The sequence below is a fragment of the Trachypithecus francoisi genome, unplaced genomic scaffold, assembly GCF_009764315.1.
Source record: "Trachypithecus francoisi isolate TF-2019V2 unplaced genomic scaffold, Tfra_2.0 Lachesis_group20, whole genome shotgun sequence".
NCBI lineage: Eukaryota > Metazoa > Chordata > Mammalia > Primates > Cercopithecidae > Trachypithecus > Trachypithecus francoisi.
Window position 1 is genome coordinate 31,699,537 of NW_022681466.1, and position 19,926 is coordinate 31,719,462.

The 19,926-nt window shown below is 46.4% G+C and overlaps 1 non-coding gene across 1 annotated transcript; it reads left to right on the forward strand.

The window, feature by feature from the left end:
- Positions 1 to 3,859: 3,859 nt before the first annotated feature.
- Positions 3,860 to 3,966, forward strand: LOC117068151. Its single transcript, XR_004431003.1, has one exon. It is a non-coding gene; the product is annotated as a U6 spliceosomal RNA (small nuclear RNA).
- Positions 3,967 to 19,926: the final 15,960 nt, after the last annotated feature.

Here is a 19,926-nt window from a genome sequence, read left to right on the forward strand (position 1 = left end):
GGAGGCTGAGGCACGAGAATTGCTGGAACCCAGGCGGCAGAGCTTGCAGTGAACCGAGATCACACCACTGCACTCCAGCCTGGGCAACAGAGCAAGACTCAGTCTCAATAAAAAAAAAATTGTGTTGCTGGTATCAGATGTCAGACCAAGAACACTTCAGTCTCTCTAAGGATGCCCTGAGCTACCTCACTATTAAAGGACGACATCAACACAGAATGCACTAAACAGGAAATAAGCTGTAATCTAGGGAATTTCCATTATGTGTTACTTTTTGGTGACTAACATGGAATGTTGAAAAGGAAGAGCTGGAAAGCTCAGTTGTTTTCTTTATTCCTCTGACATTATCCAGGCAAGGGGGCCTCCTGATCAAATGAGTAGATTTGGCTGAGAAAAACCCTAGAGTAAGGCAGGCACGTTGTGGAGTTGGATGATCCACAATGGCTCATAAAAACGTTTGTTCTCAATCCAGTTCAGGGCTCTGCCAGCAGTTCCGATTTGAACTGCTTAAACGAACCCTACAGATAAATTGGCACTCTCATTTGTAATCCTGTTTGTACAAGTTTAGAGCAGCCTAGCTCGAGTTCTCAACCCCAGTCCTCTTAGAAGTGAACTGATTGCACTGGATCCCTAAACCCACAATGCTAAGGACACGTGTGATGACTCCACTTGCGCAGCCAGCTGGCCTCATGCACTTTCCCCTGCCCACCACAGTCCTATGTACCTAACCACTTAATTACCCTGTGTTAATTGCTTTTGTTTTGTTGGGTCTGTATTTTTGTGGTCAGTGCCTGCAGGCAGAAATGTGAATTAAAGCATTTGATATGTTGAAGATACCTGCTTGTTTTTTAATAAAATTAAAAGTGTAGCACTTAAGTATGATACTGTGTTGTTTTTTGACACAACCATGAGATAAAATAAGCAGATTTGACTTAGTGTCCCAAAAAATGGTTATTGGTCTACAGCAGGACAAACAAACTATGTGGCAAGTTCTGAATCACATACTTTTAGATGGAGAGATTTAAAAATTCACATAGCATTGCTTTTGTACCCTAAGAGCACAGAATAATACACGTGTTAGGAGCAACATTCATTCTCACGCATATAAACTGGCTCCTGGCAGAGCAGAGCAGTAAGTGGGATTAAATGGGTGAATTCACCTTATTTTCAGTTGGTAGAGTATGGAAAAATACATCATTTATTTGAAATGTCTGAATGGAAACCCAGCTCCACCGCTGTAATTTAACACTGGGCAGTTACTTGTTCTTCCTGAGCCTCAAATTTTCTTTCTCTATAAGAATGGGAATTAATGCCCACCTAGGGATTGCAAGTGCTTACAGGAGCTGGGCAAGCAATGAAGGTAAGAGTTGTAGAGACTTTGGTAAACTAGAGCACATGATTCCTGGGAAGGAGGCCTAGTGTGAACAGAATTTATTTTTCTAGAAAAGATAGCAATTTAGAGTATATGAAATCTAATAATAAGTATTAGATGGCAGCTAATTGACTGCTGTCTACCGTAAGGTTATATGATTATTTTTAGGGCGGGAGAGTGAATGCATCTTAATATGCATGGCAGAAGTGTATGTTTCCTTCCATCTGGATTTTCAATAAAGCATTGTGATTTATCCATAGCGATCTGAAAAACATTTTGTGGCATGTAAAATATTTTATTAATTTTATTAGACATTAGAGGAAGAAGATTCTGTAGTCCTGCTTTATTCTGTCATCTTCACCTGGAAATCCATTTTTATAAATTTTTTTTTTTTTTTTTTTTTTTGAGACGGAGTCTCGCTCTGTCGCCCAGGCTGGAGTGCAGTGGCCGGTTCTCAGCTCACTGCAAGCTCCACCTCCCGAGTTTACGCCATTCTCCTGCCTCAGCCTCCGAGTAGCTGGGACTACAGGCGCCCGCCACGTCGCCCGGCTAGTTTTTTTTTTTTTTGTATTTTTTTTAGTAGAGACGGGATTTCACGGTGTTAGCCAGGATGGTCTCAATCTCCTGACCTCGTGATCCGCCCGTCTCGGCCTCCCAAAGTGCTGGGATTACAGGCTTGAGCCACCGCGCCCGGCCCATGTTTGGACTTCTTAAACAGCTTCACACATTTATTGTACACTTAGGTGTCACATGCTTTTACTTTTTATTTTGTAATCTGTGTTTCTGTGAGGTAGACATTATTGGCTCCAGGTTATACATTGATAGCTCGGAGCTAGAGATTGAACCCAGGCCGTCCTCTCCACTGCCTTTCGTCATCAACACAACCACTACCAACAGTATTTTTTTTTTTTTTTTTTTTTGAGGCGGAGTCTCGCTCTGTCGCCCAGGCTGGAGTGCAGTGGCCGGATCTCAGCTCACTGCAAGCTCCGCCTCCCGGGTTTACGCCATTCTCCTGCCTCAGCCTCCTGAGTAGCTGGGACTACAGGCGCCCGCCACCTCACCCGGCTAGTTTTTGTATTTTTAGTAGAGACGGAGTTTCACCGTGTTAGCCAGGATGGTCTCGATCTCCTGACCTCGTGATCCGCCCGTCTCGGCCTCCCAAAGTGCTGGGATTACAGGCTTGAGCCACCGTGCCCGGCCTCCAACAGTATTTTAAAAGCGTTAAATATTGACAGACCTGTCATCATTCTGAGCACTAGGACTACGGCTTATGCGGATGTCTGAGGGATTCCCTGTATGAGGAAACTTCACACACCAAAAAATTACTCATGCAAGGGGATTGGAGATCTCGAGCTAAAAGTGTTACACATGGACTATTGTAAAAGGGAAAAAAAAGGCACAATAAAATTTTAGAATGTACTTAAGAAGCAATTCGTCACTTGGGAAACCCCAAACCCAGTGAGAATTTAATGTTTCAATGACACAACATCAGAAGCAAATATCCATAGGGTGGATACAGAAGCAAAATTAAGAAATGATTTGATTGGTTGCCTTTTTTGGCTTACTTTCTTGGAAAGTCCCCAGTCTCGTGATCATGTTAGTTGGCTGTTTATGATTGGCTCAGATTAAGTTTTGTTTCTAACATAAACATTTATCAAAAATGACCCAAGTTAAGTTTCATTTCTGTTTACAGTTTAAGTAGGTTAGGGCTATTTTTAAGGCCTAGTTGTTTTGTTTGCTCAGGAACATTTCAAGCCTAGTTTCCATTTTAATTTTGCTTTGACAGTTCCCCACTTTTAGTCACCCTGTCAGCAAGCTGAGAGTGTGACCAAATGGCATGGCATTACTCTCAGTTACCACTATTGACATAGTCTAGGAAGAAGAGTCAGATGTTTATCAATAGCTGCCCTAGGGCTCAGAGTCACCCTCGGAAATGACATAGTCCACGCTGGTTTCCTCCAGTTGTCTGATCCTTATGGCAATCTTTTGACATATGAGTGACTGCTGGACAGCATTTAAAAATCCTTGAAAGGACCAGGCTCTGTGGATAACACCTGTAACCTCAGAACTTTGGAGGCCAGAGTAGGGGAATTACTTGAGCAGGAGTTCAAGACCAGCTAGACAACGTAACAAGACCCCATGTCTACAAAACTAAAAATAAAAAGTTTGTTTTAAGTAGCTGGGCAGGGCTGGGCATGGAGGCTCACACCTGTAATCCCAGAATTGTGGGAGGCCAAGGCGGGTGGATTGCTAGAGCTCAGGAGTTCGAGACCAGCCTAAGCAATAGAATGAAACCCGTCTCTACCAAAAATAAAAAAATTAGCCAGGCATGGTGGCACACACCTCTGGTCCCAGCTACTCGGGAGGCTGATGTAGGAGGATCGCTTAAGCCTGAGGCAGAGGTTGCAGTGAGCTGAGATTGTGCCATAGCACTCCATCCTGATTGACAGACTGAGACCTCATCTCAAAAAAATACAAATTAGCTGGGCAGTGCTCACTACAGCAGCACATATACTAAAATTGGAACAATACAGAGAAGATTAGCATGGCCCCTGGACAAGGATGACATGCAAATTCATGAAATGATCCATATTCTTATGTATAAAAGCAAGGTAAACCCTGATCACCTTGAGTACATGTCATCAGGACCTCCTGAGGCTGTGTCTTGTGCCCGTGCACGTCCTTAATCTTGGCAAAATAAACTTTCTAAACTGGAAAAAAAAAAAAAAAAGCTGAGTGTGGTGATGCACACCTGTAGTCCAAGCTACTCAGGAGACCGAGGTGGGAGGACCACTTTAGTCCAGGAGTTCCAGGCTACAGTGAGCTAGGATTGCACCACTGCACTCCTGCTCCTGCCTGGGTCAAAGAGCATGACACTGTCGCTAAAAAAATAATAATAAATTTGTAAAATTATTGAGAGAATACAATGCACTGTGTTGTATAAGCCATTGTGTATGGGTACCCACTGTGTACGGGTAAACACAATAACTATAATAGCAAAGGACTGAAAACCCCTAGTAAAGATTCCCAGGAGCCAAGATTTAACCAACTGAATAAATCAAGAGAGGCAGTGCTAATGAGACGAAAACCTTGTGTTCTTTAGGAACTTTTACATTTTGGACAACAATATCAAATATAACAAAACACTTAAATGTTTTGTTAACAAAAAAACACCACTTCTCACCAATTCGAACACAAGCTCCTCCCTGCTGAGCAGCTAAAGTGTCAACAACTCCTGCCTTGGGGTACTACTGAGGTGAAATTACTCATCTCATATTGTACTGCTTGAAGAAAATTCATAAGTATCACTAAAACTTTTTTCAAGAGTTGCTGAAATACTAATAAGCAATTTTCTCAAATCAGAGGCTCCCAGCTGAGGAAAAAAAGCTCTTACAAAAGAATGAAATCTGTAACCCCTTTGTATGATTGGGTCTAGAGATCACTCAGGAGGCTCATTTCTGAGGGTTCACTTTATGTACAAGTGACCTGAGGTTCAGAATCTGACGAACATTCAGTCATCTGGTCATTTTAGGTAGGACATAGCCCAAACATTTAGGTGGAAAAACTTTTATATATTTGTCATACAAGATGAACAATCCATCCAGGCCCGGTGGCTCATGCCTGTAATCCCAGCGCTTTGGGAGGCCAAGGTGAGCGGATCACCTGAGGTCGGGAGTTCAAGACCAGACTGGCCAACATGGTGAAATCCCGTCTACTAAAAATACAAAAAAAATCAGCTGGGTGTAGGGTTGCCTGTAGTCCCAGCTACTTGGGCGGCTGAGGCAGGAGAATCACTTGAATTTGGGAGGCGGAGGTTTCAGTGAGCCGAGATCATGCCATTGCACTCCAGCCTGGGCAACAAGAGCAAAACTCCATCTCAAAAAAAAAAAAAAAAAAAAAAAAGATGAATAATCCAGTATTATTGAGAGAAGGGAGCAAAGTGAACTCCATTATAAAGTGAATTGGTTAATGCTATGGTTTGCATGTATTCCCTTAAATTTTATGTATTTGAAACTTAATCCCCAAATTCACAAGTTGATGAGAGGTAGGGCCTTTGGAAGGTAATCAGGATTAAATAAGGTGGTCAGGGTGGGCCTTCCATCATCAGACTGGTGAAAAGAGCCATGACCTTCAATCTGATACTAAATCTTGACCATGATTCAGGTAATGGCAATGGACTCTGGACCAATGAAACCCTCAGACAACTGGAGGGAGGGGGAGATAAGTAAGAACCTATTATTTCTAAATAAGTAAGACATTGTGTAAATGGGAACATATAAACAGAGCCGTATGGTCTGGAGTCAAGTAACATACATGTTAGCAGGGCATATGATCATTGATAAAACAATTTTATGTAAAGTATTCCCCATAGAAACCCAATTGAGTAGGCAGAGTAGATACAATTTTTCTAAATGAGCACATTGCGATTCAGAAAGGCCAGTGACATGCCAGTGCTGTACAGAGCTAGGATACTGATACAGTCTTGCGACTCCAAAATTTAGTGGAGTTTGTTGTTCCTTTATTTTTTTCCCCCACTAAGTTATGCCTTCTTTTTCCTAAGTCAGGGGTTCCTAGCCTTTATTGTATCATTAAGCCTATCTCTATAAGAAGTTGGTTATAGTTACAGACACTTCCTCCCTCCCTCTGACCCTAGCAGTTTGGCACATATAGCAGAATTTTGCAGCCAACTTCAAGGGCCTCCAAGACTCCAGTTAAGAACCTCTGAACCGAGGACACCAGTCCTAGCTGAGGTATCTCAGACATATTTAGTATAAACTGGCAATGAGCTTGTTCTGTCTGGTTATCTTCTTCTGTCTCCGGCCATTTTCTTTTTTTTTTTTTTTTTTTTTTTTGAGACGGAGTCTCGCTCTGCCGCCCAGGCTGGAGTGCAGTGGCCGGGTCTCAGCTCACTGCAAGCTCCGCCTCCTGGGTTTACGCCATTCTCCTGCCTCAGCCTCCCAAGCAGCTGGGACTACAGGCGCCCGCCATGTCGCACGGCTAGTTTTTTGTATTTTTTAGTAGAGACGGGGTTTCACCATGTTAGCCAGGATGGTCTCGATCTCCTGACCTCGTGATCCGCCCGTCTCGGCCTCCCAAAGTGCTGGGATTACAGGCTTGAGCCACCGCGCCCGGCCCTCCGGCCATTTTCTATTCTGATTCATCCACAAGCCCACAGAGAAGTCAGTAGTACACAGGTTCAGAAAAGCTAGTGGTGGAGAAAAGTTTCCGGGAGAAAAAAAGTGGCACTTAGGCTGTGCCTCTAAGGAGATGCCATTCTGACATGTTCTGGGAACAACATGTTGGCAAGCTGGCAAGAAGAAAAGACTGATGTGTGGCCAGGCGCGGTTGTTCACGCCTGTAATCCCAGCACTTTGGGAGGCTGAAGCAGGCGGATCACCTGAGATCAGGAGTTTGAGACTAGCCTGGCCAACATGACAAAACTCTGTCTCTACTGAAAACACAAAAATTAGCCGGATATGATGGCAGGCGCCTGCAATCCCAGCTACTCAGGAGGCTGAGGCAGGAGAATCCCTTGAACCCGAGAGGCGGACATTGCAGTGAGCTGAGATCACACCATTGCACTCCAGCCTGGGTGACAAGAGCAAAACTCCATCTCAAAAAAAAAAAAAAAAAAGAACCTAAAGCATGCCATAAATCTGTGAACTATGAACTTTAGGGTGCCACGTACAAAAATGGCATTTTAAGATTATTCTGGGAGCAATGTGGAAGATGAGGGGGAAGGATTAGAAACAGGAAAGTTATTCGATAGAAGTAGAGGCAGAAATGAGAACATTCATGGAGGAAGAATTGACAGGCCAAGATGTAGGCTACCTAGAGGAAAGGGGTAAGGGATCTCTCAAGATTTTCAGCCTTGGAAGAACGAATGTGTTCAATAAATATTTATTGTGTACACTCTGTTGATGATAGAAGTGTGGAGGTGCAGGGTGCCAAGGCCAAAGCCAAATTCTGAGTCAACCAGTCAAGTTACAAGGATCTACTTTAAGATTTAGAGAGTTTATTACTTATGTAGATGTCTTAATTTAATTTAATGTAACTTAATTTAGGAGAGCTAAGTAATTAAACATGAGGCCAAAGTACATAAGGAAGCGGCAGCCCTTTATTGCAAATATGCACACACTCTGGGGCGAGGTTCTCTGGTCCTCAGGTGTGGGGAGCCAGGGGAGTCGCGCCAGCGCTCTCGGGTGAGGTTCCCCAGTCCACGAATGCAGGGGCCGAAGAAGTCGCCCCAGCTCCTGCCGGCAGCGGACTTTTATGCATTGGTACTGGAAGGGGGAGGGCAGTGGGCGGGGAAAAGGGTGTGATAGGGGCGTCTCCATAGGCGTGGCTGGGTAAGTTTCGATCTCTTCGGATTGACGTCACCTGGCGCATGCTCAGCTGATCTGCATCTTCCCGGGCGCAGGCTGCATTTTCCGGCACGCGGGTAAGTTGGTGATGAAGAACCTGGAAACAGCAGGTACTGCTCCATCTTGTTCACCTTCCTCCATCTTGTCCCTTCTCACTCACCCAAACAGTAGACAGCACAAAGAATAAATGTGCCAGCTTCTGTGATGTTTGTCCTACATATCACGAAATGTATGACTCCATAACAAAGACCCAGATGACTGCAGTGTGAGTTGTGGGATCCCCCGTTGCTGAGGTGCTTATCCTAGAGGCTCTATTATGAGGAAACCAGGACAGAAATGAATGAATGAATAAAGAAAAATTTCATCTCACATACCCAGTAGTCCCAGCCAGGGCAGCTGCAGGGTTGGTTGACTCAACATTGTCATTAAGGGCTCCTTCCTTCTTTCTACACCACCTTTCTTGGCCTGTTGGCTTTGTCCTCAGCGTTCAGTGTCACCAGAACCCCCAAGATATGAGAAACAGTCTCATGACAGCTTCCCAGGAGAGATAAGGAGGCAAACAGAAGATCGCCTCACAGCGGCTCTGTACACAGGCCTCCCAGCCTCCCACATCCAGGAAGACCATGAGGCGTTCTGCCAAGACTCTGCCTAAGTGGATACATGCAAGGTCACCATTGTGGGGAAAAGAGAGAGATCAGACTGTTACTGTGTCTACATAGAAAGAAGTAGACATAAGAGACTCCATTTTGCTCTGTGTTTGAGATGCTGTTAATCTGTGACCCTACCCCCAACCCTGTCCTTTCAAGAGACATGTGCTGTGGTCACTCAAGGTTTAACGGATTTGGGGCTGTGCAGGGTGCACTTTGTTAAACAAGTGCCTGAAGGCAGCTTGCTTGTTAAAAGTCATCACCATTCTCTTAATCTCAAGTACCCAGGGACACGTACACTGTCAAAGGTCGCAGGGACCTCTGCCTAGGAAAGTTAGGTATTGTCCAAGGTTTCTCCCCATGTGACAGTCTGAAATATGGCCTTGTAGGAAGGGAAAGACCTGATCGTCCCCCAGCCTGACACCCGTGAAGGGTCTGTGCTGAGGAGGACTAGTATAAGAGGAAAGAAGGCCTCTGGGCAGTTGAGATAGAGAAAGGCATCTGTCTCCTGCCCGTGCCTGGGCAATGGAACATCTCGGTGTAAAACCCGATTATATGTTCTGTTTACTGAGATGGGAGAAAACCGCCTTAGGGCTGAAGGTGGGACTTGCTAGCGGCAATGCTGCTCTTTATGCACTAAAAAGGTTTATGGAGATGTTTGCATATGCATATGAAGGCACAGCACTTTTCCTTAAACTTATTCATGTCACAGAGATCTTTATTCTTATGTCTTACTGCTGACCTTCTCCCTATTATGATCCTATTATCCTGCCACTTCGCCTTTTCCGAGATGGTAAAGATAATGATCAGTAAATACTGAGGGAACTCAGAGACCGGTGCCGGTGCGGGTCCTCTGTATGCTGAGCGCGGGTCCCCTGGGCCCACTTTTTCTTTCTCTATACTTTTTCTTGGGCCCACTTTTTCTTTCTCTATACTTTGTCTCTGTGTCTCATTTCTTTTCTCAAGTCTCTCGTTCCACCTAAGGAGAAACGCCCACAGGTGTGGAGGGGCAGGCCACCCCTTTACACCATGATGCGGTGGTGGAGCTGTTCCCCCACACAGGAGAGCTGGTTTTGAGGAACAAGAAATAAACATGGTTTTAAATACATACACTGTAAAGTTACATTCAAACATTCACATGGAACTGACCGGGGCTGTTGTTTTCATCAACTTTGTCTTGGCTGTTACACAGCAGTGGATAGATAACCAGAGCACAGCTGTTGACTGATCACCCAGCACCCGTTTCCCTTCTCTTTCCCTGCAGCAGACTGCCAGCTCAGTCCAAATGACAGCCAAGTACTCGGAGAAGGTGACCCGCCCCAACTCAGGGGTAACCAACATGCGAATCCCATTCTCTTTGCAATTGGAGGTGGACGTGCAAGTTAACTCTAGCCAATGAGATGTGAGGGGGAGATCTGTAGGGTGCCTCCAGGAAAGGCTTCCTGGCTCTTAAAAAGACAGAGACAATGTCATAACTGGGTGCCATGCCTGCAGCATTGTAGCCATCTTCTGACCACAAGGGACTCAACGCTGAGGACAAAGCCAACAGGCCAAGAAAGGTGGTGTAGAAGGAAGGAAGGAGCCCTTAATGACAATGTTGAGTCAACTAACCCTGCAGCTGCCCTGGCTGGGACTACTGGGTATGTGAGATGAAATTTTTCTTTATTCATTCATTCATTCATTCATTCATTCATTTATTTTGAGACAGGGTTTTACTCTATCACCCAGGTTGGAGTGCAGCAATCATAGCTCACTTCAGCCTTGAAGTCCTCGGCTCAAGTGATCCTCCCACCTCAGCCTCCCAAGTAACTGGGGCTACAGGAACACTCCACCACACCCAGCCCTTATTTTTTTCAGTTGAGTTTTCTGCTCATTGCTACCAAAAGCAGCATCCTAACTGATACATTTATGTAAAGTCCTGTACATTACCAGGAACATAGGAAGTTGAAATAAATGTCAGCTATTACAGGAAGAAGAAGGAGGAGGAGGAGGAAGAGAAAGAAGAGGAGGAGGAGGAGAAAGAAGAGGAGGAGGAGGAGAATGAAGAGGAGAAGGAGGAGGAAGAAGAGGAGGAAGAAAAAGAAAGTGGGTGGATTCTTGAAGGGCAAAATGCTAAGGTGAAAATAGCGGAGATCCTGGACCTTGGGGAATACTCACCTTTAGGGGAGGCTGGACAGAGGATGAAATGACAATCAGTAAAGGAAAAGGGAAGCGAAGTTTAATACAAGCAAAGGGAATGAGAATAATATGCAAGGGATACTAGTTCCATCATGTGCAATGCCACAGAGAGGACTCTTTCCCTTCCTCCCTTGCAGGGAGACCTGGGAGACCTCAAGGGGAACCAAATTTGATTCACAAAGGCTCACCTTTAGGTACCAGTTGATGTCTTCTTTTTTTTTTTTTCGAGACAGAGTCTCGCTCTGTCACCCAGGCTGGAGTGCAGTGGCGCCATCTCGGCTCACTGCAACCTCCGCCTCCTGGGTTTAAGTGGTTCTCCTGCCTCAGCCTCCCGAGTAGCCTGGATTACAGATGCATGCCAACACTCCTGGCTAAGTTTTGTATTTTCAGTAAAGACCAGGTTTCAACATGTTGGTCAAGGTTGTCTTGAACTCCTGACCTCAAGTGATCCACCCTCCTCAGCCTCCCCAAATGCTGGGATTACAGGCATGAGCCACAGCACCCGGCACCAGTTGATGTCTTTTAAGGTGTCTTTCTAGGCCAGTGATTCTCAAAGTGCAGTTTACACACCAGCAGCCTCAACAATACCTGAGAACTTGCTAGAAATGTGAATTTTCAAGCTCCACCTTAAACCTGTTGAATTGGCAACTCTGGGAGTGGAGCTCGAGAATCTTTTTTTTTTTTTTTTAAGTTATTTTACACACACATATATATATATATATATATAGAGAGAGAGAGAGAGGAGAGAGAGAGAGAGAGAGAGAAAGAGAGAGAGAGAGAGAGAGAGAGAGAGCTGGAATGCAGCTCACTGCAAACACAACCTCCTGGTACCGGACTAAATTTTTGTTGTTGTTGTTGAAACTCAAGGTCTCCCTCTGTCGCCCAGGCTGGAGTGCAGTAGTGTGATTTCAGCTCACTGCAGCCTCCACCTCCCAGGCTCAAGCAATTCTCCCACTACCATGGTGGCATGGGACTACAGATGCACACCACCACACGGGCTGATTTTTGTATTTTTTTGTAGACACAGGGTCTCGCCATGTTGCCCAGGCTGGTCTCAAACTGTTGAGCTCAAGTGATCCGCCAACCTCAGCCTCCCAAATTGCTCAGATTACAGGCATGAGCCACCATGCCTGGCCTATTTTTTCTTTAGGACTCTGGGAACGTTTATATTTAGCGTGTGTGTGTGTGTTTTGGAGACAGAGTCTCACTCTGTCACCCAGGCTGGAGTGCAGTAGTACAATCTCAGCTCACTGCAACCTCTGCCTCCTGGGTTCAAGCAATTCTCATGTCTCGGACTCCCGAGTAGCTAGGATTACAAACGCCCACTACCATGCCTGGCTAATTTTTGCGTTTTTAGTAGAGACAGGGTTTCACCATTTGGCCAGGCTGGTCTTGAACTCCTGGCCTCATGTGATCCGCCCACTTCAGCCTCCCAAAGTGTTGGGATTCCAGGCAGAGCCACCATGCCCAGCCTAGCATCAGGTTTTATATTTCACTTTTTCTCGTCTGTTATAAATTCCTCTGGCTGACCCCACATCTGTTATGCACGCTGGGCTTGTGTTCACGATGCGCATTGACACATTAGACCAACATCTCTTGTGTGTCTCCTGTGTCCCAGGCATTGTTCTGAGTATTTAGGAAACAGCAATGAATAAAAGAGATGAAACTCCTGCACTCATGGAGCTCATTTTCTAATGGGAAGTGAGAGAGTAGGATGAAGGGAACTGTGCCCTTCCTTACATCACCCCACGCTTAAAACCCAAAACCACAAACGAGGTTCTTCAAATACCAGACACGCTGCTGCCCCAGGGCCTTCTCTCTTTCCCAGAGCTTTGTGTGGCCTAACCCTCTCCCCACTTCATTCTGGACACTGAGCAAATGTCATCCCATCAGAGAGGTCTTTCCTGAACGCCTTAGCTAGACCAGCACACACATGTATCTATCATGCCATGCCCCTAACTGGCTTTGTTTTCTTTATGGCCCTTTTCCCTAGAATAATATGTTGTCTATTTCGTCTACTAGAATGTAGGCGCCACGGAGAGAGGAATTTAGGTTTCTTTTCTCACTGCTGTCTCCCCAGCCTAGGTACAACGCCTGGCACCCAGTAGGCACTCAATAAATATTTACGGAATGAATCAGTCACCCCTTCACTGATGTCAGTTTGGCAACAGTAGTATTGACAGAGGGGATCATGGCTGGAGTTCCAGGCGGGGAACCACAGAGGCATACTTGAATTGTAGGGGAAACGAAAAATTACCTGGAGGAGCGGCCGTCCTAAATATAGCAGCAGCAGATGACCCTTGACCAGGGAGGTCACTGTCCGACCACACCAGATTCTGAAAGTTGGTAGGGTTTTCATTGAATATCATTGCCTTGTTAAGGAATGCAGGGTCATAAATTGCAGCATGGGAGAAGGAACTATCTGATGGAAAGGGAGAGAGTAAAGATATAAAAAAGGCCGGGCACGGTGGCTCACGCCTGTAATCCCAGCACTTTGGGAGGTCGAGGTGGGCAGATCACAAGGTCAGGAGTTCGAGATCATCCTGACCAACATAGTGAAACCCCGTCTCTACTAAAAATACAAAAATTAGCCAGGCGTGGTGGCGCGTGCCTGTAATCCCAGCTATTCAGGAGGCTGAGGCAGGAGAATTGCTCGAATCCGGGAGGCGGAGATTGCAGTGAGCTGAGATCGTGCCACTGCACTCCAGTCTGGGTGAAAGAGCGAGACTACATCTCAAAAATATATATATATATACACATATATATATATATGTGTGTATATATATGACAACTATGGAATAGAATGCCAGCATCTATATTTTAATTTTTTTTTTTTTTTTTGAGACAGAATTTCATTCTTTAGCCCAGGCTGGAGTGAAGTGGTGCAATGTCAGCTCACTGCAACCTCTGCCCCTAGTTCAAGTGATTCTTCTGCCCCAGCCTCCCAAGTACCTGAGATAACAGACGGCCACCATCATGCCTAGCTAATTTCTGTATTTTTAGTAGAGACGGGGTTTTGTAATATTGGCCAGGTTGGTCTTGAACTCGTGACCCCAGGTGATCCACCCACCTCGGCCTTCCAAAGTGTTGAGATTACAGGTATGAGCTCCCACGCCCGGCCTTGTTTTAACCTTCTTTTAGTCTCCGCCTTGCCATAAGGCCAGGAGTGATGGCTTCTAGTATTCTCTCCTTTTCCCTGATAGAGACAACTGATTCCTAAAAGTGGACAGCAGTGCCCTGCTGAACCCAGTTACTGGTTACTGGCTGCCCTCCAGACAGGGGCCAAATGAAAAATCAATGTGTGCCATTGTTAGAATATGTTTTAAAGAAATCTGACTTGAGGCATATTAAACAGTTGGACATAAAGGGGTAGTGTCTCATTATGAGCCGTGAGGAATAGGCAAGAAAAAGTGAAACAGAAACTGCCCCACTGAATAGTACGAAGTCATGCAGCAACTGCATCCAGTACATAAATGCAGAAGCTTTTTAAGTTTACACCTTGTATAATTTGTTAAGATTACGTTGCTGGGCTGGGCACCATGGCTCATGCCTGCAATCTCAGCACTTTGGGAGGCTAAGGTGGGTGGATCACTTGAGGCCAAGAGTTCAAGACAGCCTGGCCAACATGGTGAAACCATGTCTCTACCAAAAAAATACAAAAATTAGCTGGGTGTGGTGGCAGGTGCCTGTAGTCCCAGTTACTCAGGAGGCTGAGGCAGGAGAATCACTTGAACCCAGGAGGCAGAAGTTGCTGTGAACTGAGATCGTGCCACTGTACTTCAGCCTGGGCAACAGAGTAAGACTGTGTCTCAAACAAACAAACAAACAAACAAAAAGATTACATTGCTGGCATATGGAGATTGGGTCTCACAATGCTGCCCTGGGCTGGACTCAAACTTCTGGTCTCAAAGCAGTCCTCCCACCTCAGCCTCCAAGTAGTTGGAACCAGGCCTAGCTTTGCTGGCAACCAGTGATAGCTGGTACTTCCTAAATCATTAGTAAATTTCAATTTCTATTTTTAAAATTATCCAAAAAGGAAACACAGCACAAATTGCTTTCAGCCTTTTACAAATAAAGGGATAATCAGTGAGTACTTTATAAAGTGGGAATGATGTTTCTGAGCTTTTTTAAAAAAGGAAGTCATGGCCGGGCGCGGTGGCTCAAGCCTGTAATCCCAGCACTTTGGGAGGCCGAGACGGGCGGATCACGAGGTCAGGAGTTCGAGACCATCCTGGCGAACACGGTGAAACCCCGTCTCTACTAAAAATACAAAAACTAGCCGGGTGAGGTGGCGGGCGCCTGTAGTCCCAGCTACTCGGGAGGCTGAGGCAGGAGAATGGCGTAAACCTGGGAGACCGAGCTTGCAGTGAGCTGAGATCCGGCCACTGCACTCCAGTCCGGGCGACAGAGCGAGACTCCGCCTCAAAAAAAAAAAAAAGGAAGTCATTTCTGTTAAAGAAGCATTGATTTAGTTGAGCACTTGAAGAACTTAGTTTCTGTGCTTTATACAGGTGACACCAGCTCTGCGTGCCATTTCAAGGGTTGTGCATCTGGTGGTACCAGTAACATCAAAGGGTGATTAATAATCCAATATTATGAATGAATACATGGATACTGGTATTAGAGGTCAAATACTATCTTTGCCTGTGATTTTTTTTTTTTTTTTTTTTTTTTTTTTTTTTTGAGGCAGAGTCTTGCTCTGTCGCCCGGACTGGAGTGCAGTGGCCGGATCTCAGCTCACTGCAAGCTCCGCCTCCCGGGTTTACGCCATTCTCCTGCCTCAGCCTCCCGAGTAGCTGGGACTACAGGCGCCCGTCACCCCGCCCGGCTAGTTTTTTTTTTTTGTATTTTTAGTAGAGACAGGGTTTCACCGTGTTAGCCAGGATGGTCTCAATCTCCTGACCTTGTGATCCGCCCGTCTCGGCTTCCCAAAGTGCTGGGATTACAGGCTTGAGCCACCGCGCCCGGCGCCTGTGAATTTTTTATGTAGACAAGGGTGATGTAGGCCGGGCGCGGTGGCTCAAGCCTGTAATCCTAGCACTTTGGGAGGCCGAGACGGGCGGATCACGAGGTCAGGAGATCGAGACCATCCTGACTAACACGGTGAAACCCTGTCTCTACTAAAAACTACAAAAAAAAAACTAGCCGGGCGAGGTGGCGGCGCCTGTAGTCCCAGCTACTCGGGAGGCTGAGGCAGGAGAATGGCGTGAACCCGGGAGGCGGAGCTTGCAGTGAGCTGAGATCCGGCCACAGCACTCCAGCCTGGGTGACAGCGCGAGACTCCGTCTCAAAAAAAAAAAAAAAAAAAAAAAAAAAGGTGATGTAAAATTATAAACTGAGTGGTTTTTTTTCGTATGAACATTCCCCTATCCTCGAGAGTAGGACAATAACAGTACATTCACAGAACAATTGTAAATTAACATAGGTGCTGGCCAATCTGAAACCAGTATATTAAGTGTTCAAGGAGAATCAGGCTGGGCTCAGTGGCTCACACCTATAATCCCAGCGCTTTGGGAGGCCAAGGCAGGCGGATCCCGAGGTCAGGAGATCGAGACCATCCTGGCCAACATGGTGAAACCCTGTCTCTAATAAAAATACAAAAATTAGCTGGGTGTGGTGGTGCGTGCCTGTAGTCCCAGCTACGCAGGAGGCCGAGGCAGAAGAATCGCTTGAACCCGGGAGGCAGAGGTTGCAGTGAGCCGAGAATGTGCCATTGCACTCCAGCCTGAGCGACAAGAGCAAGACTCTGACTCAAAAAAAAAAAAGTGTTCAAGGAGAATGAAAAGACTGAGGGAGTTGGGCAGATTTTATTTTTTCAAAGCTGGCCACAGCACTATTTCCCATCCTACGTTAACTTGCTAAAAAGCCCAACAGTTCTCACATTGTGTGCCCAGAGAACACTGACCGGCACTGCTTTTTAAGGGAGTTAGCATTAATGCAGCACTTCCTATTTATTACTGTCTTTAAGCTGCCTAGACTATGATTATTATAACAACCACCACTAGCATGGAGCGTTTACTGTGTCAACTGCTTACTGTGTCTCGTTCAGTTGTGTCATAACACTAAGATGCCATTACACTCATTCTGCTGGTGAGGAAACAGAAATACAGTAACTTGCCAAGGTCACATAAATGGTGAAGCTGGGCTTTTCCTCACATACCACATTGCTTTGTCCCAACATTATAATGGTGATCTGTCTCCAATTCACAGGAACATAATTTAAAATAGCCAATAGAACGCTCTCAAGTTGGAAATGTTCTTCTATCCATTTTTTGACCTTTTGCATTTCTTTTTTTTTTTTTTTTTTTTGATTCTGAGAGAGTATTTATCTATGCACCCTGGAGGCCAGACTCTAAATTTAAATATCCAGCCTGGGGCCTTGGCCCTCCTGGCTGTGGGTGGGTGTAGGGATGGGTCCTGGAGCCCTTTCTCGAGAATGGAACCCAGAGCCTGGAAGCGGGATGCCCCTGAGCCAGCAGCTGCCAATAGCAACCAGGGGAGAAGGAGATGGGAGCCAGGCACTCATCCCAATCCCAGAGACGCCAAGGGGAGGGGAAGATGCTTTGGGCCCTCAGCCAGGCTGAGGGTTGGCCAAGCTGGAGGTGCACACGTGGAAGAAATGGAGGCCCAGTGCCATGGGCAGAGACTATACCCTAGGTGCCCACCCCAGTGCCAGCCAACCCAAGACAGGAGAAAGGGGTTGGCAGTTTTGCATCTGAGAGATACAAGTGGTGCCTGGCCCTCCCGTGAGGTGACGCAGTATGGGGGAAGGCACCAGCATGGCAGTCTAAGGGCTTACGGAAGGGAGAGTGTCTGAGACTTTTGCATGGGTGCGTGCCCACCCGCGCCCCGCCCTGCCAGTTCTTCAGAGGCTGATGTGGAAGGCATCCTGCAGCCACTGGTCACAGGCACTGTGCATCTGGGGCACAGTGAGAAGTGGCGGGTCGGGGGGCAGGCTGGCATTGGAAGGCTCATCATCATCAGACAGGCCAGCATCTGGTGGATAGGAGCTGTCTGAATGCAGGGAGATGGCAGGTCCTGGCATGAGCTCATGACCTTTCATGTTTCTAGAGAGCAAGTGCCAGCAGATGACAGACCGAATGAACAAGTAGCAAATATACATTCATGGAAAAGGTCAGGGCCGGGTGCGGTGGCTCAAGCCTGTAATCCCAGCACTTTGGGAGGCCGAGACGGGCGGATCATGAGGTCAGGAGATCGAGACTATCCTGGCTAATACGGTGAAACCCCGTCTCTACTAAAAAATACAAAAAACTAGCTGGGCGACGAGGCGGGCGCCTGTAGCCCCAGCTACTCGGGAGGCTGAGACAGGAGAATGGCGTGAACCCGGGAGGCGGAGCTTGCAGTGAGCTGAGAGCCGGCCACTGCACTCCAGCCTGGGCGGCAGAGCAAGACTCTGTCTCAAAAAAAAAGACAAAAAAAAAAAAAAGAAAAGGTCAGAGCAGCTGGTTTTGCTTGGTTCACTTGTTTGATTGTGGGTGTGGGTGTGGGTGTGGTGTGTGTGTTTGGGGCAGGCAATGTGGCAGCTGCTCCTCGTTGTGAATATATTACATGCCTATAACACTGTTTTCATGTTTGCTAAGTTGTTCTTTGTTTCCATGATGAAATTAGATATATCTTTTCATGGGACTAAACAAAGATCAATCATTCTGTGGCAGCAGCTTTTCATGAATCCCCTAAAACTGTGTGCAAAGTTGCGTTCTGTGTATGTGTATGCATGTGTTGTTCTGCTGAGGGAGTTCTGAGGTCAAGCTATAGTTAGATTCCCAAAGAGGTCTGTGATTCCAGAAGGATTAAAAACCACTGACCATCTGTCATTCTACCTATCTGCCATCTCTCCATCGTGTTTACAACATCATCTATGCATGCATCTATTTATCCACTAAGAGACAGATTTCTTTCCACGTGGTAGCATTTGAGATGATTTATTTGTAATTTTCTGTCCTGCTTTACTCCTTCATAATAACCATTGTATTAGTCCATTTTCACACTGCTATAAAGAACTGCCCAAGACTGGGTAATTTATAAAGGAAAGAGGTTTAATTGACGCACAGTTCAGCATGGCTGGAGAGGCCTCAGGAAACTTACAATTATGCCAGAAGTCAAAAGGAAAGCAAGGCATCTTCTTCACAAGGCAGCAGGAAGGAGAAGTGCTGAGCCGGGGGGAAGAGCCCTTTATAAAACCATCAGATCGGCCGGGCGCGGTGGCTCAAGCCTGTAATCCCAGCACTTTGGGAGGCCGAGACGGGCGGATCACGAGGTCAGGAGATCGAGACCATCCTGGCTAACACGGTGAAACCCCGTCTCTACTAAAAATACAAAAAACTAGCCGGGCGAGGTGGCGGCGCCTGTAGTCCCAGCTACTCGGGAGGCTGAGGCAGGAGAATGGCGTGAACCTGGGAGGCGGAGCTTGCAGTGAGCTGAGATCTGGCCACTGCACCCCAGCCTGGGTGACAGAGCGAGACTCCGTCTCAAAAAAAAAAAAAAAAAAACCATCAGATCTTGTGAAAGCTCACTCACTATCACGAGAACAGCATTCGGGAACCACTCCCATGATTTAGTTACCTCCACCTGCTCTCTCCCTGGACAAGCAGGGATTATGGGATTATAATTCAAGATGAGATCTGGGTGGGGACACAAAGCCTACCCACATTATCCATGTATCATTCTTAGAAAAATAATGAAGTGATTAAGAGAAAAGGACAAGGGATCTGGGTGTCCCACCACGTGTCCAACTTATCTTTATACCTCCCTTGATGGGAAACTCAACCAGCTCTCTAGGTGGCCTAGTCTGTCTGTTTACCTCAAAGTATTAACATTTCTTCCACATGCTGAATTCATGGCTAGGCAATAAACAAATCAATGAAGAAGGTTAGGCACAGTGGCTCACACCTGTAATCTCAGCACTTTGGGAGGCCAAGGAGCAGATCACTCGAGGCCAGGAGTTCGAGACTAGTCTGGCCAACATGGTGAAACCCCATCTCTACTAAAAATAGAAAAAATAGCTGGGCGTGGTGGTACATGCCTGTAATCTCAGCTACTCAGGAGGCTGAGGCAGGAGAATCACTTGGGCCTGGGAGGCGGAGGTTGCAGTGAGCCAAGATCAGGCCACTACACTCAAATCTGGGTGATACAGTCTCAGAAAATAAACAAACAAACAAATCAGTGAAGCTCCAAGGGGCAGATAGAACAGAAGTGAGTCTTGGGGTGGGAGACAGGGAGAGGCATCTGTGGCTGGATCCCTAGAAGCCGTTTGAGAACACCTGCCTGCTTTGCCATCCCAGATCAGGGACGGGGTGCCAAGGACAGTGAACAAGGCTCAGCACAGCCTGGGCATGCAAATGGCTTA